Source organism: Chenopodium album, chromosome 16, assembly GCF_948465745.1.
Source record: "Chenopodium album chromosome 16, dcCheAlbu1.1, whole genome shotgun sequence".
NCBI classification, from domain to species: domain Eukaryota; kingdom Viridiplantae; phylum Streptophyta; class Magnoliopsida; order Caryophyllales; family Amaranthaceae; genus Chenopodium; species Chenopodium album.
Genome location: NC_137849.1, coordinates 19,230,923 through 19,243,734, shown reverse-complemented (window position 1 = coordinate 19,243,734; position 12,812 = coordinate 19,230,923). Strand labels below are relative to the sequence as shown.

Here is a 12,812-nt window from a genome sequence, read left to right as displayed (position 1 = left end):
TCGATAATTGCAATTCCTAAATCAATTGGTCGTATCATTAGAAATCATAATGCAATCTAGCATAATTCTCAAGGCCTAATCGAATTACACACATGCAAACTTACATTAATCACTTTAATCTCAACAATCAATCAACACAATTCCCAAATTAATCACAATCAATCGATCATACAAGTTTTACCCAATTCCTAGCCAAACAACTACTCAAGAATTATCATCTATCAACAAACAACTATAGAAATCAAGAATCAACAAAATATCAAGAACAATTACACTAATCAAGATCAAACATCCAAATCAAATCAAACAAACATGAATCTCAACAAAACAATAAGATGAGATAGAGTTAGAAATGCTCATTGATAATAGAGAAGATTTTCAACACAATTGTCACCCTTGTATCATCAATCTCTCAAATCACCATTGAAATCTCTCACTTTCTCTCTCTAAATCTACTCTTAAACTAACCCTAAAACTAGAGAGAGAAACTCTCAACTAAGCAAAAATTATGATCAAAATTATGTCTATAACTTATTTTCTCTCTTAGAAAATGAAGGAATTCTATATATAGTAAAACTAATTAAGGAGAAGTTAGTTAGACGTCTAAAAGAGACCTCAAAAGGCGTGGCCTCTTATCCCTAAGCACGGCCGCTTCAAAATGGGTACGGAAACAGGGGGAGGAGAGATGCGTGGCCGCTCTTGGTACCTACGCGGCCGCTCCTCCCTCGCGCGCGGTCGCGCCCTGAGAGCAAGGGAAATGGCTTGGTGCGCTCAAAGATGCCCCCGTGCGCTCCACATGATGCATGTTGGTGAGGCAGTCACTAGAAGCCCTTATGGTGGGTTCAACACCGTCTTTTGATGTCCATGCGGCATGAGAGCACGGCCCTGAAGACTTGACTCTTGTACTCCTTTGCTTTTGAGCTTCAAGAGGGGGAACCGGGATGCAACCTAAGCCTTTTATACCCCAAGAGAATGCCAATGCTCCTCGAACATCACCAACTTCCTATAATCAAAGAAAAGTAAACAAGTAAAGAAGAAAATGCAAAATAAACTAAGAAAAGCAAGAAATTAAGGAAACAACTAAAGAAAATGCAAAATAGGGAAATTACAAGTAAAACTAGAGAAAATGAGATAAAAGAGATGCAAAAGTAATGAAAAATCATCCTAAAAGAAGCTACATGAGTGCCATAAATCACATTCATCAGCCACTAGAAGACTAGGTGCATCCCCCGGCCCCCTATAAAAATACACTGTAGCAATTCAGATGTTAGCATACGGTACATGAGTCGATTTACCACAAGGGAATGTCTCGCTTACTTTTTTAAAGGTGGCGTCTCTGAATTTGGACTAGAGTACTTGAGGAGGGCGAATACTACAGATACTGAACGACTCCTCCGGTGAAAGTTATAGTCGTGGATTTCCTGGTATGATGGGGCAACATTGATTACATGCACTTGGAGGGGAAAATTGTCCACGTGCTTGGATAGGAATATATCAAGGTAGAAGTAAAACAACAATTGTGATCTTAGAGGTCCTTGCTTTATAAGACTTGTGGATATGATATGCCTTTTTTGGCACACCAGGTTCTTGTAATGACATACATGTCCTCCAATGGTTATCGGTGTTCTTTGATATATATGAGGGGAGAGGTCCTAAGGTTAGCTTTAATGTCAACAGAAACACGTACAATATGGGTTATAATCTTACACACAGTAACTATCCAAAATGGGCAACATTTATCCCAGCGATCAAACACCCACAAACCGCTAAGCACAGATTATTTACTAAGAAGCAAGAGAGTTATCAAAAAGACGTTGAACGTGCATTTGGAGTGTTACAAGCTCGATTTGCAATAATGTGTCAACCAGGTCTAGCATGGTCGGCTGAAATTTTATGGAAAATTGTAATGGCTTGTGTTATCATGCACAATATGATTGTTGAAGATGAGCGAGATGGATATTTGCATTACGATGCATCGAAATTTATTAATGACCAACCGCAAAATGTAGTTGGGTCATCATCTAGTAACAACAACCAACCATTTACCGTGAGAAGTGGATGATTGGATAGGCTCAATTTAAAAGGTATATGGCAAATAGAAATAATGTTTGTGATAAGGAGACCTATATTGCAGTAAAAAATGACTTGGTTAAGCATATATGGGGATATTTCGGTGAAGATATGAGCAAAGTCGCTTTTAATGAAGATTGCATTTAAAATTTTTATGTATCTCTTTGTTTTTATATACTATGTAATATAACTTTTATATTTTTATTGTATTTTTCATTTCAAAAATTAGCCAAAAAAAAAACAGATTACATATTTAAGTTATTATTAATATTGTAGTAAATAAAATGTTCTAATTAAAATAATAAAGGGAAATTCTCTTTGGTAACACCCAATTTCTTATTTTTCTCTATGGTAAATTGAGAAAAAAGTTATTCTCTTTGGTAATCTTGAATTTTTGGTTACCAAAGAGAATAACTATTTTAATTTAAATGACTAACTATGGTTAGTTTTATAATAAAAATAATTCTTTTATAAAATAAATAAATAACCACCCCTCCCTCACCAACACAGCCACCCGCTGGCCGCTCCCCCTCCCTTCCACTATCGGCGTCGGCTACCTTTCCTTGCGGCGTTTTGACCACCCCTGCCCGCCGACCCTAGCTTGAACCCCACCGGTGACCCCCCACCATTAGTCGTAAACCTGCGAATTATCTTATATTCTGGTTCGTGCGCCATTGTTATAGAAATTCGAGGTTGACATAACCTAATTGTGGCCTAAAACTTCAATATATGGTATTCCAAACTTCAAAATGCAGAAATTAGGGTTTTTCAGCATGAAAGGCTTGGATCAATTTAGTCTTTTTTAGATGTTTGATTCATGTTAGTGGTGAAAGGCTTGGATCAATTGGTTGAAAGAGCATACGTTTGCAATTAGGTAGTGGAAGAGGAAGGGCACGCGGCTCGATTTAGGGAAAGGGGAAGGGTGGAGAGGGGTTACCGGTGGGCAGGAGGGTAAGGGAGTGCTGCCGGATAGGGGCTGCTAGCAGGGATTAGGGGTTATTAATGGTGGATGCGAGTTGGGGTGAGGTGGATTTTTTGTAAGATTGCTATCTGGGCAGTGGCAGCTCCTGTCGATTTAGGGGGAGGGGGAGGCCGGGCGCCAGCGTGGGTAAGGTCAAAGAGTGCGTGGTGGCTGGTTGGTGGGGGAAGGGGTTTTGTTTTAATTTTTTTTAAAAGTTAAAAAATAATAATAAAACAAATAAATAAACTAACTATAGTTAAATATTTAACTTCAATTTATCATTAATGTCATGGTTAGCTTAATATTAAAAATTCAAGTTTACCAAAGATAATAAAATTTTTTCGCAATTACCACTGAGAAAATAAAAAACTACAGTGTTATCAAAGAGAATTTCCCAATAATTAAAACAATTAACAATGTCTTAGTTATATTAATTAATTATGTTCTTATTTAGGTAAAAATACCCAGGTCACATTGCCCAATCAGAAGGTGACACGTGTCACCCTCACCACAGAGAGGTCTAAAGAGGACCGATCCCTAGCTGACACGTGGCATCCCATATCATTAGGGAAATGGAGGCCTTCAAGGGCCCAAATCTGAGGCGCCATAATAACCGCACAACCCATTCACCTAGGTTAATAACCTAGAAGAGGGCACTGATTCCCAATGCCCTATAAATAGAGACATTTACCCCATTTTGGGAGGCATGTTCATTTATTACATCACAATCAATTATCTCACATCAGAGAAAACACCTGATCTCGGAATCCGAGAAGATCTACTTTACTTTCCGAACTTTCACACTACTTTGACCGTTTCTAAGTTGATCGTCAGAGGAGGAACTCTGAACCCCCGGTGTAATACCCCGGAAATTGCCTTATTTTAAAATACACTTTTTACCCTAAATAAAACTCTTTTAAGAAAATATCCAAAATATTACCGCCACCGTGATAACGGCTAAGGCTATTTTTCAAAGTCACACAGTAGAAGTCTAAATTAAAAACCAACTTTCTAAATAAACTTGAGTTCATAACCTCTAAACAAAAATAGAAATAAATAATCCACAGGTTGGAACCAATCCTAACATGGCCCTTTTAAAAAGTCCAACTTAAAGTAAACATAACAAAGTTAGTCCATCATCAGTAATTCAAAATATAAATCTAGGAAAGCATAACAAATAACTCTCGACACTCATTCCCATCATGCTCTTAATGCTTCAAGTACTTGTCACTTCCCCTTTATTTCAACCCTCTACTCACCATATAAATGGGTCATAGTAGGGCCAACCAAAGGAAAGCTAAACACGAACACAAAAGTACAAATCAGCAAAAGCTGAGTACATATGCACCACACTAACATGAATATCCTATCATCAATAAAAATAATTAAACATGCTTGCCATTCAATCACAAGTCAACTTACCTTTGACTCATAACTAGCAATATTAATTATTAAATAATATCTTAGTATTACACATCGAATGGGTTTCCTTGCCTTAACTATCCCTTAAAATAATAAGGGACCCCTTACTTTGGAGCTAACCAAGCGAGTACCAACTAGCATCACCTTATGACGGAATTCCAGCGCATAATAATAAATTAAGAAAGTACAGCGTCCTGTACCCATGTAGAAGCTATGCTCAAATATAAAGTCACATAACTCCCCCTATATATTCATACTCAAGGTATATACTTCCAAGAGTTTTGGTGCATATACTCTTACACTTTACGTGATTTACCAATTTAGTGTTGGAACATTTATGTAATAAGTGTGCTTATAAGTTTCTCATGTTTATGTCATTTGGAGTTGTGTAGTTAGATGACATAGTTAATTAGCTAACATACTTGATAAATTATGAAAGTTATGTAATTTAATAACTTTTGGAGTTTTTAAGTTAAACGTTTATGGATTAAAAGTTATGTTTCTTTGAAAAATATCTTTTAATGGATATTAAATGTTAAAGACATTTATCTTGGAAAACACATATGTTTAAGTATGTTTAATTCTCTATAAATAGAGAATGCAACATTTGTGAAACAACATGTCATGGAAAACATATCATTCTCTTGCTTCTCTCTTATAAGTTATTCTCAAGTTATCTTCTAAGAGATTTGTGATAAACACAAAACACAAACCATTGTTAGACTAGCCTTGTAAGAACAACCAAGCCTAGTTGATCTTCTTTGTATCTCAATAGTATTACCGTGTTAACTCTGTTGTTCTAAGTGGGGTCGGTAAATTATATTAGGAAAGCGGCATTCATTTCCGTGCCTAGAAGAACATATCCGGTTCACCCCACTATAACTTTTCTAACAATAAAATAGTAATTTATACCTTTGGATATGGGTTGTTCAGTGAAGGAGATAACTACCAATATTTAAAAACTTGACAAGTTTGAGGGTGTGGTGTATCGTTGATGGCAGAAGAAAATTCACTTCCTATTGACTACTTTGAATGTAGTTTATGTTCTTAGAACCCCATGCCACCACTTCCGGCGGAAGGAGAGGAAAAACCTTTGGAGACTACTCGTTGGAGGACCAAGTGGGAAAATGATGATTACATTTGTCATGGACACATTTTTAATGCAATGTCAGACACCTTATTTGATATATATCAAAATGTGGAAAGTGCAAAGGAACTTTGGGATACTTTTGAATCAAAGTACTTGGCTGAAGATGCTTCAAGTAAGAAATTTCTTGTTAGTAGTTTTAATAACTATAAAATTGTTGATAGTAGGCAACTTATGGAGCAATTCCATGAGGTTCAACGAATCTTTGGCCAAATAAGATAGCATAATATGATTATGGATGAATCTATTGCGGTTGCATCTATAATTGACAAATTACCCTTGTAGGAGTTTATAGGTACTATTAAGCGGAAAGCATGAATCATATTCATAAAGCACCTAATCCCAAGATCGCATGCATAACACACTAGACACATAATCATACCTTTGAAGCGTGAATTCCACGTAGCTATTCGACAGGCAAATCGGGGAGAGAATAGATCCCTAAGCGTTGCTCCTCCACTTAGTCCACGAGCTTCGAACGAGCCGTCCACCAATACTTGATTGGTCGAGTGAAAAAAGAAAACCGCGATCACCACCTTTAATGGACTAACCGACCACCACAAACCACCACAACCGGCGCCGAGGGGAGGAGAGAGAGAGAGAGAGAGAGTTTGTGAGGGGTTTGGTTTCGTGTTTGTTAATTAGGGTTTGATCAAACTGATCACTGAATTGCAATATTGAAACCCTAGGCACTTAGTCTATTTATAATCCTATTATAATTAGACTAAGTCACGAAGCCCAAAACCCTCCATATCACTCTATATGGCCGGCCATACTAGGGGATGAGGCCCATCTTTGGCCTCGTCCTCTCGTGCTCGATCTAGGTCCTTTGTGTGACCTTATAGGATCCGTCCAAGTGTTCTTTGGCCTATTTTACTAGCCCAAAGATCGTTAGTATCTCTAGCTATGATATAACGACAACCCAAATGTACGAACTTTATTATCTGCATAATTTGATCCATTTATATATCTAGTAATTGCACATGACGAAGACATAAATCCTTCAATCTCCCACTTGTGTGAGACAAGTGTGCAATATTCAAATTCCTTAAGTCAATGTGTGTCGATTTGATAATATGATTGCATCACATGTCGAGATCATACTAATCCACAAATCGTTTCTTGAAATCTGAGTTCGAATTACAAAACCAAATGATTACTGAGTAATGCATTTCAACGTGGCCACGTATTTTCTAAATTCTCCCTCTTCAAGCGGCCATGACACATTCCCTAATTTAATAGGTAGACTCAATCCAATCTTGTAGCAACAAGGCTCTGATGAGCGTCGTTTATGACACTCAAAAGAATAAGATTTAGGTTCATTTTCTTTATTTTCTTTCATCATTTTCATATAATTCTCTAAGTTTTATTTAATTTACCATTTTTATAATTCACTTTAGTTCTCGATTGGTTTTTACGAGTTTTTCATATTTTTAGTTGATAATTCATAATTTTAGTTTTAGTTTTACCTTGTTACGCTTTCTCTCTTTGTTTTATTTGTGTTTTGTAGGTGAATAATCAAGTCCATTTGCTCATTTTGGGACTGCCTTGTTCGTGGGCGTCATCTCGAGTGCACTGATGATGGGGATGCTCGGGAGCGTAGAATTTGATCAAGCAAGCGAAGGAGCCAAGGCCTAGTGCACCGCACAGGAGTGCGCGCGCGCGGCACAGGGGTGCGTGCGCGCAGACCCAGCTGTGCGCGCGCGCGGCTGGTCTGTGCGTGCGCACGGCCTGTGCGGCCCCCATCGCTCGATTTTTCTTATTTATAGCTTTTGACTTTCTTTTTGAGGATGACTTAACTTTGTACCAGAGGGAGAATTTTTCCAAAAATAGTAGAGAGAGAAAGTAGAGAGACAAGCTTAAGATTTACTTGTTTGTACTTGAATTTGATATTAGATTTCAATTTGATCTTGAAATTCCTTCTTCAATTCAATTAATGTTTGTAAGATTTCTTTCCCTTGATTTACTTTTAATGTAATTCTTTCTAGTTTCTTAGATTTTGATTGAGATTACATTCCTTGATTTAGAATTTGTTGATTGATTGATTTTCTTTTGATTAAGCTTTAAATGAATATGAATTTGATTGAATTTGTTTTGTTTCTTAATTTCACCATGTTTAGTGAGTAGATTAGTTGCTAGGGAGAAGGGGAAGCATGCTTGATTGATGATTTTTTCTAGTTGATGATGCTAAATTGATTTGAATGGTGCAATTAAATTGGTTGACATAGTTGTGCATGTGATTAATTAGACTAGGAGTGATCAATCTATAAGATTAATCTAGATTACATTGCAAATTTCAATGACATGAACCCTTGATTTGAGAATTGCTTTAATTGATTGAATTTGATTGTGATTTTCCTAGTTAGCCATTCATAGTGAACCCTAGCTTGGCTTATAGGAGATAGCCCTTGAATTCCTTTGATTGCAACTATTGTTTGTCCTTTGCAATGTTTGAATTGATTGAGTGATCCTTCAATTAGCATAATCATTGAGCTTGCATGTGGAACCTATATCCCTAGTGTTTAGTACATTAAATTTCTCGATTTATCTAGTTTTCTCGATACCTTAGTTACCAACTGCATCTTCCCACAATTTTCGAAGTAGCTTGACCTAGGCTATAGCTTACACCTACTCATTCCCTTGGGTTCGACCCTTGACTTACCATATACTCGTATTAGGTTGGTCGAGTGTTTATAAATTTTCTTTGGCTCTAGGAAAGGGTAGAGAACGACCTACATTTTCCTCGTGTCAAAAATGGCGCCGTTGCCGGGGAATGATATTGATGCTTTGTTATAGTTGTTGAGTCTATTTCACCATTAATTGAAAATACAAAAAGATTTTCTTTTAGGCTACATTTGTAGCCGTGCCACTAACCATTTCTTTTGAGATTTTATGCATAGAGCACGTGATCATTCGCTAATGCCATTTGATCCGGAAATTGAGAGAACTATTGCAAGGTTGAGGGGTGCTAGACGATCTTTGAGTCCTAGCATTTCAAGTGAAGAAGAGCCACAACAAGAAGAACAAGCAAGAATGGGAGAAAATCCGAGAGTGGCATTGAAAGAATTGGGGATTCCCGGTGCATATAGATTTGAGAGTGGGATTGCTCCACCTACAACACCGGCAAATGATTTTGAAATAAGACCGGCAATGATCACTTTGATAGAGAGGCGAAAATTTAGTGGGGCCAAGCATGAAAGCCCACTAAACCATCTCAAGGAGTTCGAGAAATATTGCAATACTATCAAGGTGAACGGAATTTCCCAAGAATTCATCCGCCTCAAGCTCTTTCCCTTTTCTCTCATAGGGCGTGCTTTGGAATGGCTAGACAAGGAGGTTAAGCCGAATTATCTAAGGACATGGGACGAGGTCACCAAGGAATTTCTATCCCGTTTCTATCCTCAAAAGAAAACGGCGTAGGCTAGATCTTTGATTCAAGGTTTCAACCAAAAGCCAAGTGAGAGCCTCTATGAAGCATGGGAGAGATACAAGGAGTATCAAATAGAATGTCCTCATCACGGAATTCCAACCTATCAAATCATTCAAATCTTCTATGGAGGCCTTAGCCCTCAAGGAACATCATGTTTAGATGGAGGAGCTGGAGGTCCTATCATGAACAAAACGGAAGAGGAAGTGGTGGACATAATTGAGGACGTAGTGAGGTATTATAGAGATTGGCAAGATGGAGAAATAGAGTCAACTAGCAAGAGTAGCTCTTCGGTGTACTCGGTTGATCATCTAAATGCAATCAACAATATATCCTCTCAAATGACAAACTTGGGGAAGGAGATGTCCGCTATCAAGGCAAAGTTGGAAAGTTCTACCTACCAAGTTTCAAGTCTTCCCTCCCAATCTAAGGGGAGAGGTACGTCTTCTAATTCTCAACCCTTTCCTTCTTCTAGTAACATGCCTAGTGGATGCTTGTTTTGTGATGATTGTGGGTCGTATGATCATGATATTTCTAGTTGCCCTCATGCATGTATGGATGTTTGTGATGATCAAGATGGAAATGTGAATGAGCATGTGAACTATGTGTCAAATAATCATGATTCTAGGTTTGAGAATCAAAGAGGTCAATGGAATAGGAATTACAACAATCATGACAATTTTGACTACTATAACCAAGGTGGTAGTTATAGGAACCAAGGGAACCAAGGTTCTCGAGGTAATTATAACAATCAAGGTTATAGTAGCCAAAATCAAAACCAAAATTATGGTAATCCAAACCAAGGTTATGGGAATCATAATCAAGGTAGTGGTAACCATAATCAAGGTTATGGTCAAAATCAAAGTAGGGGTAATTGGAACAATCAAGGTAGGGGCAATTTTCAAAACAATGCTCAAAGAGGCCCTCCACCCGGATTTGCTCTAGAGGCCCAAAATGATAATTCCTATGTTCAATCCTCTTCTTCTTCGCATAGAACAAATTTGGAAGAAATCATTAAAAATCAAACAAAGTTCTTGAACACTTACATGACCGTAAGTGATAAGAAATTTAATGAAATGATGACTCATAATAAGATGCTTGAAAATTAAATTTCTCAACTTGATAATGCTTTGAAAGACCATGCTAGTCCTTCTTCTTTACCTTCCCAAGGCCTAGATCCTAAGAGACCGGTTAATGCTATTGTCACAAGGAGTGGTAAGATTCTTGAGGAGAGTTTGCCTAGGAAGAGTGAGACTAAAGAGGGCACAAAAGGGGTTTTGGTTGAAGATGAGAGAGACGGTGCATCTTTTAGTGAGGTTGAGATTGAGAAGCCTAGTGAGGTGAGAGTGGAGAAAGAGATTGTGAAACCCAAGCTTTCTTATCCCAAAAATTCATGAGACACAAGTTAGATGAACAATTTGGAAGATTCATTGACATGCTTAAGCAATTTCACCTTTCTCTACCATTTACCGAAGTTGTCACCCAAATGCCCAACTACGCAAAATTCCTCAAGGACATTTTAAGTGGTAGGAGGACATGTGATGGTGCAGAGACGGTGAAATTTACCGAGAATTGTAGTGCTATCATAATGAACAAGATGCCACCTAAGCTTAAAGACCCCGGAAACTTTTCTATCCCTCGTGCCATTTATAAAATGAAAATTGAGAATGTCTTGTGTGACCTAGGAGCTAGTGTTAGCCTTATGCCATACTCGGTGTACCAAAGACTTGAGCTAAAGGAACTCTTACCTACTAACATCACTTTGCAATTGGCCGGTAGGTCAATTAAGTTTCCTAAGGGTAAGGTAGATGATGTTCCTTTGAGGGTTGGGAAATTTGTTATTCCGGTGGATTTTGTTGTGCTTGAGATGGATGAAGATGATAATATCCCCATCATTCTAGGGAGACCATTCCTTGCTACTTCGGGTGCTTTGATAGATGTGAAAAGTGCTAAAATTTCGCTCAAAGTAGGGGTTGAAGTGATAGAATTTGATTTGAATGATAGCATGAAGTATCCAAGTTCTTCTTTAGAAAATTGTATGTTAATTGATTCTCTCGATCATGTTGTGTCTTCTATGCATGAGAAATTGCTCACTTCTAACGATGCTCTTGAGAACGTTTTGTTGAATAAGGAAAAGATAGGTACTCCAAACAAGGAGATGGGTTTGTATGAAGATTTGCTCAATGGAAGCTTTGAAGATGTTGAAGAGCAAATGTGTTTGAGCATTTCTAGCCAAGAAGCGTTACAAGTGGCAACATCGAAGGAAGGTAAAGGTGCTCCAATGGTTGAGCTCAAACCTCTTCCATCACACCTTAGGTATGAATTTTTGGGACCCAACTCCACTTTTCCCGTGATTGTTAGCTCTTCTTTGAGTAAGCATCAAGCTCAAAAGTTATGTGGTGTTTTGAAAAAGCACCGAAGTGCTTTGGGTTATACCATTGATGACCTCAAAAGTATAAGCCCCGCTTTATGTACACATCACATAACTCTTGAGGAGGGTGTTTTACCTTCTATTGAGAGGCAACGAAAGCTACACCCCAAAATGGGAGAGGTAGTGAAAAAGGAGATCACCAAACTTTTGGATGCGGGAATCATATTCCCCATTTCTAGTTCTAGGTGGGTTTCTCCCGTTCACGTTGTCCCAAAGAAGGAAGGTATGACCGTCGTTGAGAATGAGAAAGGTGAGCTCATTTCGACGAGGACGGTCACGGGATGAAGGATGTGTATAGACTATAGACGTCTAAACACATCAACAAAGAAAGATCATTTCCCCCTTCCTTTTATTGATCAAATGCTTGAAAGACTAACAAGGCACAAGTTCTATTGTTTTCTTGATGGTTATTCGGGATTTTTCCAAATCCCTATCCACCCGGATGACCAAGAGAAAACAACCTTCACTTGTCCATATGGTACATTTGCTTATAGGAGAATGCCATTCGGCCTTTGCAATGCTTCCGCGACATTTCAAAGATGCATGATGAGTATATTTGGAGATATGTTGGAAGAGGAGATGGCGGTTTTTATGGACGACTTCTCCGTAGGAGGTGTTTCATTTGAGGCATGCCTTGAAAACCTTGAAAAATGTCTTGCAAGGTGTGAGAAGGTGAACTTGGTCTTGAATTGGGAGAAATGTCACTTCATGGTGGAGGAAGGCATAGTCCTTGGCCACAAGATCTCTCATAAGGGGATAGAGGTGGATAAAGCTAAAATTGAAGTCATTAAAAAGCTTCCACCTCCGGTGAACGTAAAGGGAGTGAGATCTTTCTTAGGGCATGCCGGGTTTTATAGAAGATTCATCAAGGATTTCTCGCTCATTGCAAAGCCCCTTAATGATCTTCTTCAAAAAGATGTCGAGTTTGTGTTTGATGATAAGTGTTTGGAGGCATTCAATGAGTTGAAGAAAGCTCTGATCTCTACTCCTATTGTTCAAGCTCCAAGATGGGATTTACCATTTGAGTTGATGTGTGATGCAAGTGATTCGGCAATAGGAGGTGTCTTGGGTCAAAGAGTGGACAAGAAACTTCATGTGATCTATTATATGTCCAAGACTCTAAATGGAGCTCAACGGAATTACACTACAACAGAGAAGGAATTTTTGGCTATAGTTCATGCTTTTGAGAAGTTCCGTTGTTATCTATTGGGTTCTAAAACCATTGTCTTCACGGATGATGCGGCTCTCAAGTATCTTTTTGCCAAGAAAGAGTCCAAGCCAAGGTTGATTCGGTGGGTTCTTGAGCTCCAAACCTTTGACATTGTGATTAGAGATAAAAGAGGAACGGAAAATG

The 12,812-nt window shown here is 38.2% G+C and overlaps 1 non-coding gene across 1 annotated transcript; it reads right to left on the bottom strand.

Moving 5' to 3' along the window:
- Positions 1 to 9,018: 9,018 nt before the first annotated feature.
- On the bottom strand, positions 9,019 to 9,124 carry LOC145587184 (small nucleolar RNA R71). Its single transcript, XR_014101208.1, has one exon. It is a non-coding gene; the product is annotated as a small nucleolar RNA R71 (small nucleolar RNA).
- Positions 9,125 to 12,812: the final 3,688 nt, after the last annotated feature.